Source organism: Gavialis gangeticus, unplaced genomic scaffold (assembly GCF_001723915.1).
Source record: "Gavialis gangeticus isolate Ggan-Ray unplaced genomic scaffold, GavGan_comp1, whole genome shotgun sequence".
Taxonomy (NCBI): Eukaryota; Metazoa; Chordata; order Crocodylia; family Gavialidae; genus Gavialis; species Gavialis gangeticus.
Window position 1 is genome coordinate 157,902,740 of NW_017729032.1, and position 13,386 is coordinate 157,916,125.

The 13,386-nt window shown below is 45.5% G+C and overlaps 1 protein-coding gene across 2 annotated transcripts in view; it reads right to left on the minus strand.

Moving 5' to 3' along the window:
* The window catches only part of CYFIP1 (cytoplasmic FMR1 interacting protein 1), a 167,343-nt gene extending 167,159 nt beyond the window's left edge, over positions 1-184 (minus strand). Inside the window, exon 1 of one of the 2 annotated variants that reach the window (XM_019524180.1) lies at positions 70-184. The gene's annotated coding sequence lies outside the window, so the exon portion shown is untranslated. The remainder of the gene's footprint in view (positions 1-69) is intronic. The other variant, XM_019524179.1, reaches the window with a different exon arrangement.
* Positions 185-13,386: the final 13,202 nt, after the last annotated feature.

The window sequence follows — 13,386 nt, forward strand, 5'->3', positions numbered from 1 at the left end:
GGAGCCCCCCGGCCGCCCCCGGCCCGCGGGAACAGCGAGGGGCGGGCAGGGGCGCCGCCCAGTGCTCACCAGTCCGCGGCAGCTCGGGATGCCGCCGCCACCCTGGGGATCGCCGCCGCCGCCGCGCTGGGCCGGGAGTTTCCTGCCTGAGTCACTAGAGCTGGGAGCTGCGCAGGGAAACACCCTTCCTGCGGCTCCGGCCCCGCCTCCCTTCCCTGGCAGGAGCTGGGGGGTGGCCCCAGCAGCGCGGGCCCGGCCCCCTCGGCTCCAGCTTCCTACGCTCAAACCACCCCCGCGCCGGGCCCTGCAGTCTCCAAGCGTGCCGCAGGCGGCGGGGCAGGCGCCTGAGCTCGAGCCGGGCTGACCGACTCGGGGGCTAGGGCCGCGGAGAGGGGCACAGCCGCGCCTGCCGCAGCACCCACCTTACAGCAAGGGGCGGCTAGGTTTCAGTGGGGAGGCCATCATAGGGGATAGTCGTGTTGTCCTTTATCGATACAAAACCGGACGGCTTTTTGTCCTCTATTTTTCTCATCAAGACCTCTGGATACGGGCGGCTTGTGCCTCCTGAGTCTGCGGGGGCACCAGCGGGGCATGACGGGGACGGGACCCAGTCACCAGGCGGACTGGCGCAACCACTTTCAGGGGGAGCACTAGCACTCTCTGGGCAGTCTCCATTGCTCCAAAAGAAAAATAGAGGACGTAAAGGCAGCCAGTTTTGTATCAATAGAGTAGCAGAAAACCAGAATGTGCTCAGTGGTGGCTACACTAGGTTTGTTTTTTTCACAGACATTTGGGCTGGAAGGGACCTCGGAAGATCATCGAGTCTAACCCCCCGCCCAAAGGGCAGGAAGTCAGCCGGGGTCATAGGATCCCAGCAAGATAAGCATCCAATTTGCTCTTGAAGGTGTTCGGTGTAAGTGCTTGAACCACCTCCGATGGCAGGCTGTTCCAGACCTTGGGGGCTCGGACAGTAAAGAAATTCTTCCTTATGTCCAGCCTGAAACGGTCTCACAGTAGTTTATGACTGTTTGACCTCATCATCCCTTGGGGTGCTCTGGTGAACAAATGCTCCCCCAGATTTGGGAGAACGTTTGAGATAAGGAAAAACCTCCCTCCAGAGGAGGGTAGAAACAGGTGACCCAAACAGTGGTGGACTCTCCAGACTTGGAGGCTTTTAAGACCTTAGTAGACAAAGCCTTGGTTGAGATGATCCAGTTGGGGACAGCCCCACTTTGAGCAGGGGGTCACACTAGATCCACGTTTCTCAACCTGTGGGTTGTGATCCAAAAGTGGGCAATGAGAAAATACCAAAGGGTCGTGAACAAACTTTAAAAAGGGATCAACCAACTAAAAAAAAAATTCTTTTTAGGGGAAAAATGTGGGAAACTGTGGCTTTTCCCTTGCAAGGCTGGCAGAGCTGCAGCCTGCAAGGAGCTGCTTGGGGCCTGCCGTGCCTCACATATACTGGGGGGTGGGGGGTAGCAGGTCAGGAATGAGGGGCACTGGATTGGGACCAGCCAGTAATGTTTCCAAATAGGTCCTGGTACAAAAAAGGTTGAGAACCACTGGACTAGAGGACCTTTTGAGGTCCTTTCCCACCCTCATTTTCTGTTTCTCCAGTGAGACAGAAACCAGAAGCTGTACGCAGAGGCTGGGGCAGGTCAAGGGGGCAGCCAGGGGGTATTTACCATCGGTCCTGTTTTTCCCCTACACAAAATGCTTAATGTGCAGGAGACTCATTCTGTGCACGTTAGCACAGCAAGCGCAACCTGTACCACTGCACAGTAGATTTAATCTGATGCACATTAACATCACTAAAGAACCAGGCATCTTTGCTACTGTGCACTAGCACTGAATATGGCACATTAAGTTGGTACCCGTCATCACTGATACTAAACTTAATGCACTGTAATTAATGGTGCATTAATTAATTTGTAGATGCGCCCAGTTAAAAAGAAAACTAGAAGCTTCACTGTTTGGCCAGGGCAGGTCCAGGGAGCAGCTAGATGAAGGAGTCCTGAAGCCAATTGATTCCTGCCTAGAAATGCTGCTACTAACAGGCAGCTGGTTTAAAACTTTGGGTGGAGTAGGAATCGAAGCAGGATCCACCCCTGGCCATGTCTATCACAACACTCATGTTTCTCCAGTTAGAAACAAAGAAGAATCTCAATTAACAAGCTGGGGCACATCTAGGGAGAAGACAGAGTGAACTGGCTGGGATGATCTAGTTGGGGATGGTGCTGCTTTGACCTTCTGAGGTCCCTTCCAACCCTCATTTTTCTATGATTCTAGAGGTGTCTACTACAAACACCTCCTTTTCCCTAATTAAAAGAAGCTAGAAGAGTTCCTAATCGGCTGAGTGCCTGGAGCTGTGTTGTGCAGTTTCAGATGGAAGCAAAAACAAAGATAAGTTCCTTGGAAAGAGTTAAAAACAGTCTGCAGGGTTGTCAAATAAGAGCTTCCTAACCAGCTAACAGATAGCAGAGTGGCAGAAGAAAGGCTAACTTGCTTGGTGGAACAGCCAGACCCTTGAAAAGAAGAGGCAGGTTAACACCTGTGGAATACAGAATTTGGAAGGGGTCAGGTTGATGGATAATGAGGCATGAAGTCAAGTGACTCTGACAGCACTGCCTGACTAGAAATGCTGCTGCCACTGCCAGGCAGCTGGTTTTAAACTTTGGGTGGAGCAGAAATCAAAGGGGTGTGCAAGTGTGTCAGTGCAACCCCCTACATGCCCCTGCCCCAGATTTCCGTGACATCTCTGGGTTTGTGATTCATGAGTAAGTGCTTGCACAGCTAACATTGCAAATATTAAGCAGCACCCCTCAACACCCTTAACTAGGAGTCACGAGATCTTAACAATCAGCAACTTACAGCTCTGGGATAAAATCTGGGGAAGTGGGGACAGCCATTCCTCCTGGTGGTGCATGTTTTTGGATCAAATTGTATACCAAAAATGGTACCAGGTGTCCTATTCCCCACCACCCCTTGACACTAAGTTTGCCTAAATCTTCACATTACTCATGGCAGGCAAGTCCCAGTGCTGCAGACTTTCATTCCTTTTCAGCTTTACACATATTGAGTGTTTCCTGTTTAATCGGGCTGTGCAGGTGCACAAAGTCAAGCACAAAGGTAATGCTCCACCCTGCAGAAACTGAAGTCAGACCCTCAGGACAGTGTAGGGAGCAACCCAATGTTGGCAGATCCACTTCTTTACTTTTAGTGTAAACCTCCATGTGAATTTTTCTGCCACTTTGAAGCAAGTAGTTTCTCACTCCACCACATAGGGTTTTTTACATTTTTGTTAACAGACTTGATGCTTATATTTACATGTATAACACTCACTTAGCATTTTCGTTCTTCCAGAAACCTTCTGATTTTGTAAAAAGATGAGTCAACTTTCCCAGACTGTGCAGAGTGCTCAGGAGTCAGCCCAATGTGTTGCAGCAATCCCATTTAGTTCCACGGGCCTCTTTCTACATGTAAAATTGAGCACATGGTCAGCACCTTCAGGCGTAGAACAAGAGTGCCTTTCTCACTTCATGGGATTCAGGAGAAGGGTCATGTTGATGAGGAACAGAGATCTCAACTGTACAGCCATGGGCTAGGAACTGTACCTTCTCAGCATGGAAAGTGTGTAGTACACCGGGGCAGAAATAAAGCTAAATTGTTTCAGAAATGACACGCGCACACACACACGAATGTATACATCTATTCTGTCTGAAATAATAATAACATATTACATACTAGCCCTCAAAATGCTTAGTCCAGGAATTACCAATACTTTTCTCATTCAACATTCCCATTCTTTCCTTGTCCAAGTTAATTTTCTCTCTCCATACCCTAATACACAAATAATACAGTAAGACATTTCCATTGATGCACTTATTTCTGTTTCCAAGGACTTGTTCTCAGTAGCGAAATGGGAAGTACTAATGACCGTGTTGTCAAAGAGACATACATTTCAATTAATCATAGGCTTAAGGGCTTTGCTCACTGCCCTTGAAGTAGAATCTCCTATCCCATCTTATTTTTCTAACATATATAGATGTTAATACCATGTGCCCTTACTATCTCCAGCAGATTACAATTCATAACTGAACTGAAGTGGTTACTTTTTGCTACACTGGAAGAGATAAATTGTAGCTTGGGAAAGGAAAACAAAGGGAAGCAAGAGGGCTAGAAAGGGAATCCCTTACAGGTATACAGTTCCAAAAAAAAGGGAAAAAGTAGAGAAGGTACATTAATGGAAATACAGAAAACTAATCAGAGACTCAAGCCTGACGCACTCGTTCAGGGAGCTCAAAATAGTGGCAATAATTAAAAAGAAAGGAAGTAACCAAATGGGGCACAACAGGCATCTCTGAAAATTCTGTGCAGTAGCCTCTCCATGTCCACTTTTGTTTTCTCCTTTGTTGATCACACTTCGTCCAATTTCTTGAGCTCTCTCTCACTTGGCACCTCCATTTCTCCTGCCTTCCATTTCTGGTTGGAGTCCCCCAGGATTCTGTCTTGCTCCTCTCTTCTCCATGTCCTATGTCTTGTACCTGAGTGACTTCATTTACTTGTCTTCAATTACCATCTTTCTGCAACTGTCTTTTTTCCATTCTGGACTCCTTCCCGTGTTGTCTTGAAGTTGCCACTTAAACTGAGCATAACACAGAACTCCTCTCTTCGTTACTTCCTTGCTCTCCATTGCCACTGCCAGTTGTTTTTTTTTGCCCTTGAGAGCACCCAGAATACCAGCAGCACAAGAGAAAAGCACAGTAAGCCTCTTCTCACTCTCCACTTTTCCATTTTCACCTTTGTTGATCACACTTTCTCCAACTTCCTGAGCAGTGATTTCAGTGTCTCACTTGGCACCTCCATTTCTCCTGCCTTCCATTTTGGTTGAAGTCCCCCAGAAATCTACAGGAGACATTCCTCTTGCATAGAGGAACCCCTTGCAAACAGAAATAAATCTGCCTTGTGGGGAAAAGGTGTAGCCCTTCCTGCAGAGTCCCAGTGATCCTGAACTGAGATAAGCAGATTCTGTTGGTGCCAAGACTAGAAGCAGAACAAGAAGTCACTTCCATTCTCTCTGTCCTCCGCATACATTGGTCCTACATCAAGCAAAGCTACTGGGCCAGCACCTTTAAAAAGAATCACATCAACTGAAGTGTTTGGTACATACTGCCTCTAGCTGGTGCTGGTATGCGCCTTCTTGATTTCTGAAATTCCACTCATTCTTTAGAAATATTTGCAGCGTGGGTTGGAAACATCACTTATTTTTCTAGCAGATGCACTTATGTTCATGTTAAAATTAGTTTTTTTTATAATGTATTAACACTTTGACTGCACACTGCTTTCCCATCTCATTTTTAATAAGCTTTGAAACTCTCAATAAGCCTATTCATGAACTCCTGTACCACTGTCCAGCAAATGCCTGTCTGAATTCTTTTTAATTCCCCATTGAACATATACTTTAATTGAACCACCCAAAATAGCTAGATATTTGTTAAGAGCCTATAATTAATTAAGAACCTATCAGTTAAGTATAATTGTTCTTTATAAAGCCTACTGCATTCCATTCATCTACAGGAGACCTAATATGACAGTTTTACCCACTTCTGATAATCCTCTTGGAATTCCTTGGATTTTCCTTAGTCTTTAACAAGCCTACACAATTTGATACAACAAGTGATTTTTTTTAATGCCCCTTATCTTAATAATGGTTGCTGGGACACTATGCTATTAACCTCTTTCCATACCGAGCACCAACCATTTATTCATATTCTTGAGTAAATGTCTCAACCAGATTGCCACTGTATTTACTACTAAAGTTCCTTACATATTTTTGTGTATATTCATTGTTTCTCTTTATTCCCACATACTTTGTTAACGCAATCAGAGAACTTGAAAGGTCATGTTATAAAGTCTTTCAGGGGCTATGCTCATTTGTTGATAAGCCTGCAATCATTACAAGTTTCTGAAGTGTTTTTCAGGTCCTAAAAAAGAGAGGATTATGGGTCTATAGCTTGGCCTCCTGTTGAGTTCCAGCTGTTGAAGCTCTCTTCCAGGTGTAAGAAATCCAGCCTCAAAGTTGGCAATTCAGGTACTAAGGAAAGAACAACTTTAATTCAGTGTTTTCCTAAGGGCTTTCACCACAGCCTCTAAGACAGTTTTATTGACTAAAAGAAAGAGAAAGTTTGTCAATTTATCATGATTACGGTGAACAAAACATGGATTGGTCTATAGCCATTATTGCCACAATGATCTTCGATATTCCTTTTTAAATTTATTTTATAGCCTGTCAAATTCACAGTTTTGTGATTTTCATGGAAACTGCAAATTTGGTAGGTCCCCTGTGAAAAAACCTTGGTCCCCATGAAAATGTTTGGGGACTGCGAAAAAGCAGAAAAATGGCCAGCAAGCAACTTGGGGGAGAGGGGGGGAAGTGTTCTATGTTATCATTCTGTGCATAACACAGAACCCTTTCTTCGTTACTTCTGCAATCTCTACTGCCACTCCCAGTTGTTTTTTTGCCCTTGAGAGCACCCATAATATCAGCAGCACAACAGCAAAGCACAGTACGCCTGCTTGAGTTTTTCTTTACTCTAAGTATTAGTTACTGTGTGGCAATGTTTACAACTTGAATTTTACTTAAAAAAAAAAGAAAAAAAAAAAAAAGAGAAAGCCCTGGTGTTAGATGCTGCCATTTTGGCTGGATGTGAGAATGTACCTTTTTCCATTTCTGTTCCCACCTAGGGTTTTAGTCTCCCTTTAGATACTCAAAATGTCCCTTCTGTCCTTTTCATATCCTCACCTCCCCTTAAGGCTCCTCAAGCACTCTCTCAAATTGATTGCAGCATGCCCAACACTGCAATCCACCAAAACCTGGTGCTTAGCCAGCTGCCCCCCTACATAAGTGCTGCGCCCTGTTTTCCTCTCCTACCTGCCATGCCACATACTCAGCTCTTAAAAAGTCAAAACAATCCATAATATAAAATGTGATTAAAGTTCAATCTTTCTATGGCTATATTGCAGAATATGAGTTGCATTTTGATAATGTTGGGAATTAATACAGAAAGCCAATGCAAGCTTGTTGTAATTTACAACCTTTCTGCTAAAAATCTCATGACTTTTTTCCAGCGAAGCCTTTGAAAGGTAACTTTATATCTATAAAGCCAAGGAATATTTTTAATAACAATGTTAAGGTGTGTTTTTTTTTTTTTTTTTTAAGCATCTATAAAACCTCCCCTCCTTTTAAAAGTTAACAGTGCATTATAACAATGCATTTTTTATATATTTATTATTGAGCCATCTATAGATAATATCCAATGTATAGGCAAGCAAAATACCAAAGTGATAATTAGGAACAAACAATCATCCTTGATGCGGTTGAAACTGCATTAATGGAGCAATGAGCTCCAAGCATGTCCACAGGGACATAAAATGGAATGTTAGAGATCCAACATCTAGAAGGCTGTAGCATTACAAGGCATGGCTGCCTGCTCCCTCACTTAAGCGGTTGCGCTCCTCCAGGTTTGCAGAACACCAGGACTCATTCTGATGGGGAACAGCAATGCATGTATGCACCTTTCAGGATTCTCTCTAGCTTTTGCAAACGAGCATTTCCTTTTATATTTTGTCACATGACTGAGGACACATTTTCTAACAGAGTGCTTGCTGCAGAGGTACAAATGCAATCTCTAGTCTAGCTTCATCAGAATCCTTATACCATCTCTACCAGCCCAGCTCTCACCTGTTGATGCTTTCAGTGGGCTATCTGACCCAGTGCAGCCTTCCCAGGGATAAATGAAGCAAGCATGCAACCCACCAGGTGAGAGATCTGAGGCAGAGAGGTTTCCTGCATCAGCATGCATAAGCTTTGTTCCAAAAGCTAGAAAAGAACTTCCCAGTACTGTCACCAGGAATTCCCAGAACTGAGAAAAGGCTTTGGAGATGGCATCCTGAAACTGAATGGTAAGTAATAGGGCTGTCAAATAATTAAAAAAATTGATCATGATTAGTTGCCTGATTAAAAAAAATTAATCGCAACTAATTGCAATTTTAATCACACAGCAAAAAACACAAAATTATGCACAGGAATTCAAAGTTATGCAGGTACTTTGTATGGTTGGGAGGTGCAGGTGTGTGGAGGGGGAATTCATGAAGGTGTAGGGGCTGTGAGTGTGTGTGGGGTTTGGAGCCCAGGGAAGGGAGTTCCTGAATGCCCTGGCAGAATGTGGGGTACCATGGGTCAGGAGTAAGGGGCAGCAGCATGGCAGGGTGGAATGGGGAAAACTGTGGCTTGGGAGTGAGGGACAGATGCACACACAGACAGCACCCAGCAGACGAGTTTTTGGTTGTTTTTTGGGGGTTTTTTTAAGTCTGGAGGGGGAGGGGCGGAGGGAGAGGGAAGGGGTAAGGGGGGCAGATCCAAGGCCCCCATGGTGAGGAGGGGGGCAGGTTGTGGGATGGAGCTGCTGGGGGGGCACAGCTCCCCACCACTGCATTACCCCCTATGCCTCCCCTGGAAGTGATGTGCCCCCTGGATTTGTGCACAGAGTGGAGGTGGACTGCACGCCGCAGGCTGGGGCTCTATGCCCTGCTGCTTTTGCCCCAGGAGCCGTGTGATGCCATCTTGTGCCTCCCGCAGCTGGGTGGGCAGAGGACAGTGCAGGCAGTATGTGGCTCCTAAGGCAAAGGCAGCAGGGCAGAGAGATGCAGCAGGCAGCCCACCTCTGCCCCTGCAGTGCCCCCTATGCCTTCCCCACAGTTGCATGCATCAGTGGGGAGCCATGCCCCGCATCCTGGCCTTGGGGCCCCATTCACCCCTCCCTCCCACTGTGGGGGCCTCAATCTACTCCCCCCCACCCCACCTCCACACATTTATCTTACATGCAGCCAGGCTGTGTTCCTGGCTGCATGCAGGCTGCGGCTGAGAGAGAGAGTGTGCGCACACGCATCCCCCCTCCTGGTGCAGCTGCCCTGAGCCCACACTCAGGCTGCTCTGCAGTCTTCTGTGCTGCCACTGCTGCCCTGCTGGGAGGCCTGGAGGCAGCAAAGCAGAGCTCAGGCACAGGCTCCAAAACCATGCATGATTAACATGTTAAAATGAATGCAACATCCATGTATGCGTTAATTGCACATCTTAACTGCGATTAATTGACAGCCCTAGTAAATAAGAATTTTCTTTTCTACCATAGAAAGCATACAAACAATAACTGTTTCTTATCTTTTCCTGCCTTATAAAGTTTGCACCAGCAATGTCCAAACCCTCAAGGACAATGGCATTTACCAACTGTCAGTGTCTAAATAACTCATACATAAGAAAAAGAGGGGTGGAGGGGGGAAGAAAGGAAATGGTCACTTAAAATGGAAGAAGTTCCTGAGGTAAGAGAAGAAAGAAAAAGGCTGGGAGACCAAGACAGCACTGGAGTCTAAGACACTACAGTGAACGGATCCAATTTAACATGGGAAGTTAACAGAAAAGGGCCCCATGACAACTGAGCAGAGTTTGGATGTTATAGGGAATATAATACAAATGACACAAGCTGTGCAGTGGCAGTTAGTGGACATCATACAAGAAAACACTGTTGAATAGAATACTCCAAAACTGCTGCCCACTTACCTCCTTCCCAACCAACAGCATGCATAGGAGGCACATGGTTGACCAGCTGTACTGAAGCAAACACCTGCTCTCATCAGGCAATGTAAAGCTAATATTTACTTATCTTTAAGGTTTGCTTACCCTTTTAACCCTCCCATTTGTTTTAAGCGTTTGCACTCTTGTCATCATTTTTTCCAATTACACTTTGAGGACAACACTGTCACTTCCTTATTTATGAGGAAGATAGCATTTTCACTGAAAGGAGAAAAATCTGTTGCATACAGCACAGCAGACAGTCTGCAGACCCAGCAGGGAAGCTTAAAAAACTCCTGTTGCCCCATCACTGCAGTGGGTTATGGCAGCATGAAAGAGCATCAGTACTGAATGAGTTTAGAAGGGGTTTCAAAAAAATGCTGCATTACAGAGACCATGGAAGACAGAAGAGGACATGCTATGAGAAGATGTGGAAGTCTCTGCAACTGATTCTGTTGAAAATGATAATTTTAACAGGAGTGGTGAAAGTGAAGCCTATATTAATTAAATCAATGGAACTAGGATGTAGAAACCAGCTGTGGTCAACCTTTTTTGGCAGATGTGCCTCAAGTTAAGCCACATTGCCCAAGCACTGCCCTGACCCACCAGCTAGAGGTCTACCTTGTAGTTTGTGCCTTGGAAGGAAGGCAGAAACCAAGCCCTCTGGCTGCAAGGAGCGGGGGCAGAATGCTGCAGCAAGGAGGTATCACTGGCAAGAGTCAAGTTAATGTTTCTCTAGAGCCTCACAATCAGCACAGTGAAGTGGCAAACAAGGATCCAAGGCCCATAATTTGGCAGCAGTCTTCCTACCCACTCCTCTGCAAAGCCAGAGCCTGAGCTACTTTGCCTCCATTTCAGGGCCTCGCTTTACATGGCATTCGCAGCAGCTGCCTGTGCCACTTGTACCACACAGGCCATGGGCTGGCAACCTGTTTTAGACATTCTTAACATGCAGTACAGTAGATGAGTTGATCTACCTCAGTTCTATGTTTTAATTTCCATATAAGCACAAAGAAGACTAAAGAAATTAAGCTAGCTGGTCTGTTATATAGTTTTGATTTTTGTATTTGCACTACTTTTGTGCTACATAGTTTTCAGTAGTTTTTATTTTAGTATCTTTACTGCATTTAAACCCTTAGGTGGTGAAGGTCCTTAGTTGATTTTCTTGATTGTTTGATTCTCCTAGGGGATTTTACAAGGGTAACAGCAGTTCAAGGACTTCATCTGTAGTTGTTAACTTGCACTGAGAAGAAGTGCTATTTTTAAAGTGATCTTCCTAGAATGCTTACACACTGATCCCTGCACATTTTCCAAATGACAGTAGGAGCTGTCGAAAGGACTTACTAGGAGTTAAAGTTGCATCAAATGTAACAGATTTATTTTGTTTGGGGTTTTTTGTTCACCCAAATTTAATACCTAAAGCAAGTCTGAAAAGAGTAAAGTATTTGTATTACTGCTATCTTCAGTCAATGAATATATAAATATCTGCAACAGATCACAATCACCTTTATATAGTACAGAGAGCAAAATGCACCATTGATTTGCAATGTGGCCAAACAGCATACCTATGTAAGACAAGTGCAACTAACTGCTTAACATCAGAGCTAATGTTGCCGAATTGGAGGAACAAGCATTTATATGCAATACAAAAGTATAGTGTAAGTACCTTAATAGAAAGAAACCAAGTTGGACTTGAGGTACGAATTACAAATTACTCCTGTCTACTGATCAGCACCTTCATCCAGAGGACCACGACACCAAAGGCAGTAGTAGTGAACGATAAAATGCTGTGTGTTACCTCAGCAAAAACTGGGCTAAGTAACAAACTGAAAAGGTAACATTCTATAGAGCACTGGCAGGGTGTCAGACTGTTCACAGGCTGCCAGGTTTCATGTTAGGGAAGCCCCAGACCTTGGAGGTGAGCAATTTCATGGAAATCTGTTGTCATTTGAAAAAACCCCCCAAACCCTACATTTTCAGATCACCCAGATGTAGAGAAATGTTAGAAAATATAAGCCCCAATAATTAAAAAAAAATTTACAAATCTTATAATCGATGGTATCTCACTCCACTTAAAATTAAACACATTTATATGGTACAGGAACAGGCGAATGTTGAGGGGCGTGTGGTCTATTGCATATGGTGGGTACGTCCCAGAATTAAACTGTTCTGAAAAACTGGAAATGTGGCAAGGGAAATAATAGGATGCCAACTATCAGATAATCCCTTCATGCTCTCCCTGAGAATTTTGCAACTTAAGTCCTAAGGAACTGATCACTTGCCATCTTCCAGTGGCCACAAAAAATTGCAATTGCAAAAAGCCTGAAAGAAAAAATAAGTGACAGCCTTACAATCACTGCCTGGTTTCAAGGGCCATCTTAACACATGCTTCAGTGCAGGGAGGACATGCATTAGAGTGGCTCTTCAGAGCTGCTCTAATTAAAGTGCCCTCAATGTCTCATATAGTCAGCATCCCATGCTTCAAAATAGCAGTGGGGGAGCTTTAACTAAAGCTCATTCAACAAGCTTTTAGTTAAAAGCACCCCCACCACCATTTTGAATGTGAGGACATTGAATACATGTGATTTTGAGGCTGTTGGAGCATACTAATTAGCATGCTCTGGCAGACTTAATTAATCAAGCCTGCTCCAACGTGTTATAATTAGAATGCATCAGAGCAGGCATCGGGCACCTGTATGGGTGCCCAAAAAGCCTGAAGTTTTAGTAAAGGAAAAGTTGTTCTGTCAAGCCAATGTTCTACAGGGGAAAAGGAAAAAAAAAAAAGCTTACTCAGAATTTTGGTGGAAATTCTCCTCTCACCAGCCACCACCTCTGCCCTAGTCCCAGCCCTGTGCCCACCAGTGCTGCCTCCCCAGGGCTGCAGCCTAAGCCTTCCCCCTGCCCCATGGTGTCTATCTGCCTGCCACACATGCTGCTGGGCTGCCCCCGCTGGGCCTGGGGGAACCAAGGATGGGTGAGAGGGAGGGTGGATGCAGGGAAGATAAAGCTGAGGTGGGGCAGAGGAGCAGCTGAGCCCCACTCAGGCTTAACTTTCCCGGGCACTGGGAACAGCTTGAAGGACGCATTTGACTAAGAGACATGCCCAGATGTGTGCGACAGTGAGCCCAAGCACCAGGTGGGCAGTGATATCCCTGCACAGCTCCTGGCCAAGTGCCTCAGCCTTGCTTTCAAGGGACCCTGCTGCCTGCCTCCCCTCCCTGCAGTCTAGAACACTGCTGCTGTGGTGGTCAAGGTTATGGGTGAAGCATAGAAAATCATAGATAGGGACCTATCAAATTTACAAGTTTGCAGTTTTTGCAGAAACCATGAATTTGGTAGGTCCCCCATGAAAAATCCCGGGAAAATGGCAGTGAGCCAGCAGAGGATAAAGAGAGGCTGGTGCAAACAGAAAAGGGCTGGAAGCCCTGGCATCCTGGAGCATGGGGGTAGGGAGGGTAAATTGGCTGAGGGGCCCTGAAAGTCCTGCCCCTCCCCAGAAAATTGACAGATGGCCATATGTCTCTCTGGGGAGGGGCAGGACTTCCAGGGCCCCACGGCCAGAGGTGTGAGGGGCCTGCTGTGCTTTGCTGCGAACATGGTGCCCAACGTTGTGCCAGGACCATGAAATATGGAGGCAGCCTCCATGAATTAGGTAGGTCCTTAATCATAAAAAAGTAGGGCTGGAAGGGACCTCCCTGCCTCTAGTGACAAGTCACAGCTGTGCAGGTGGAAGACAACCAGAGAAGGTTTCTAGACTT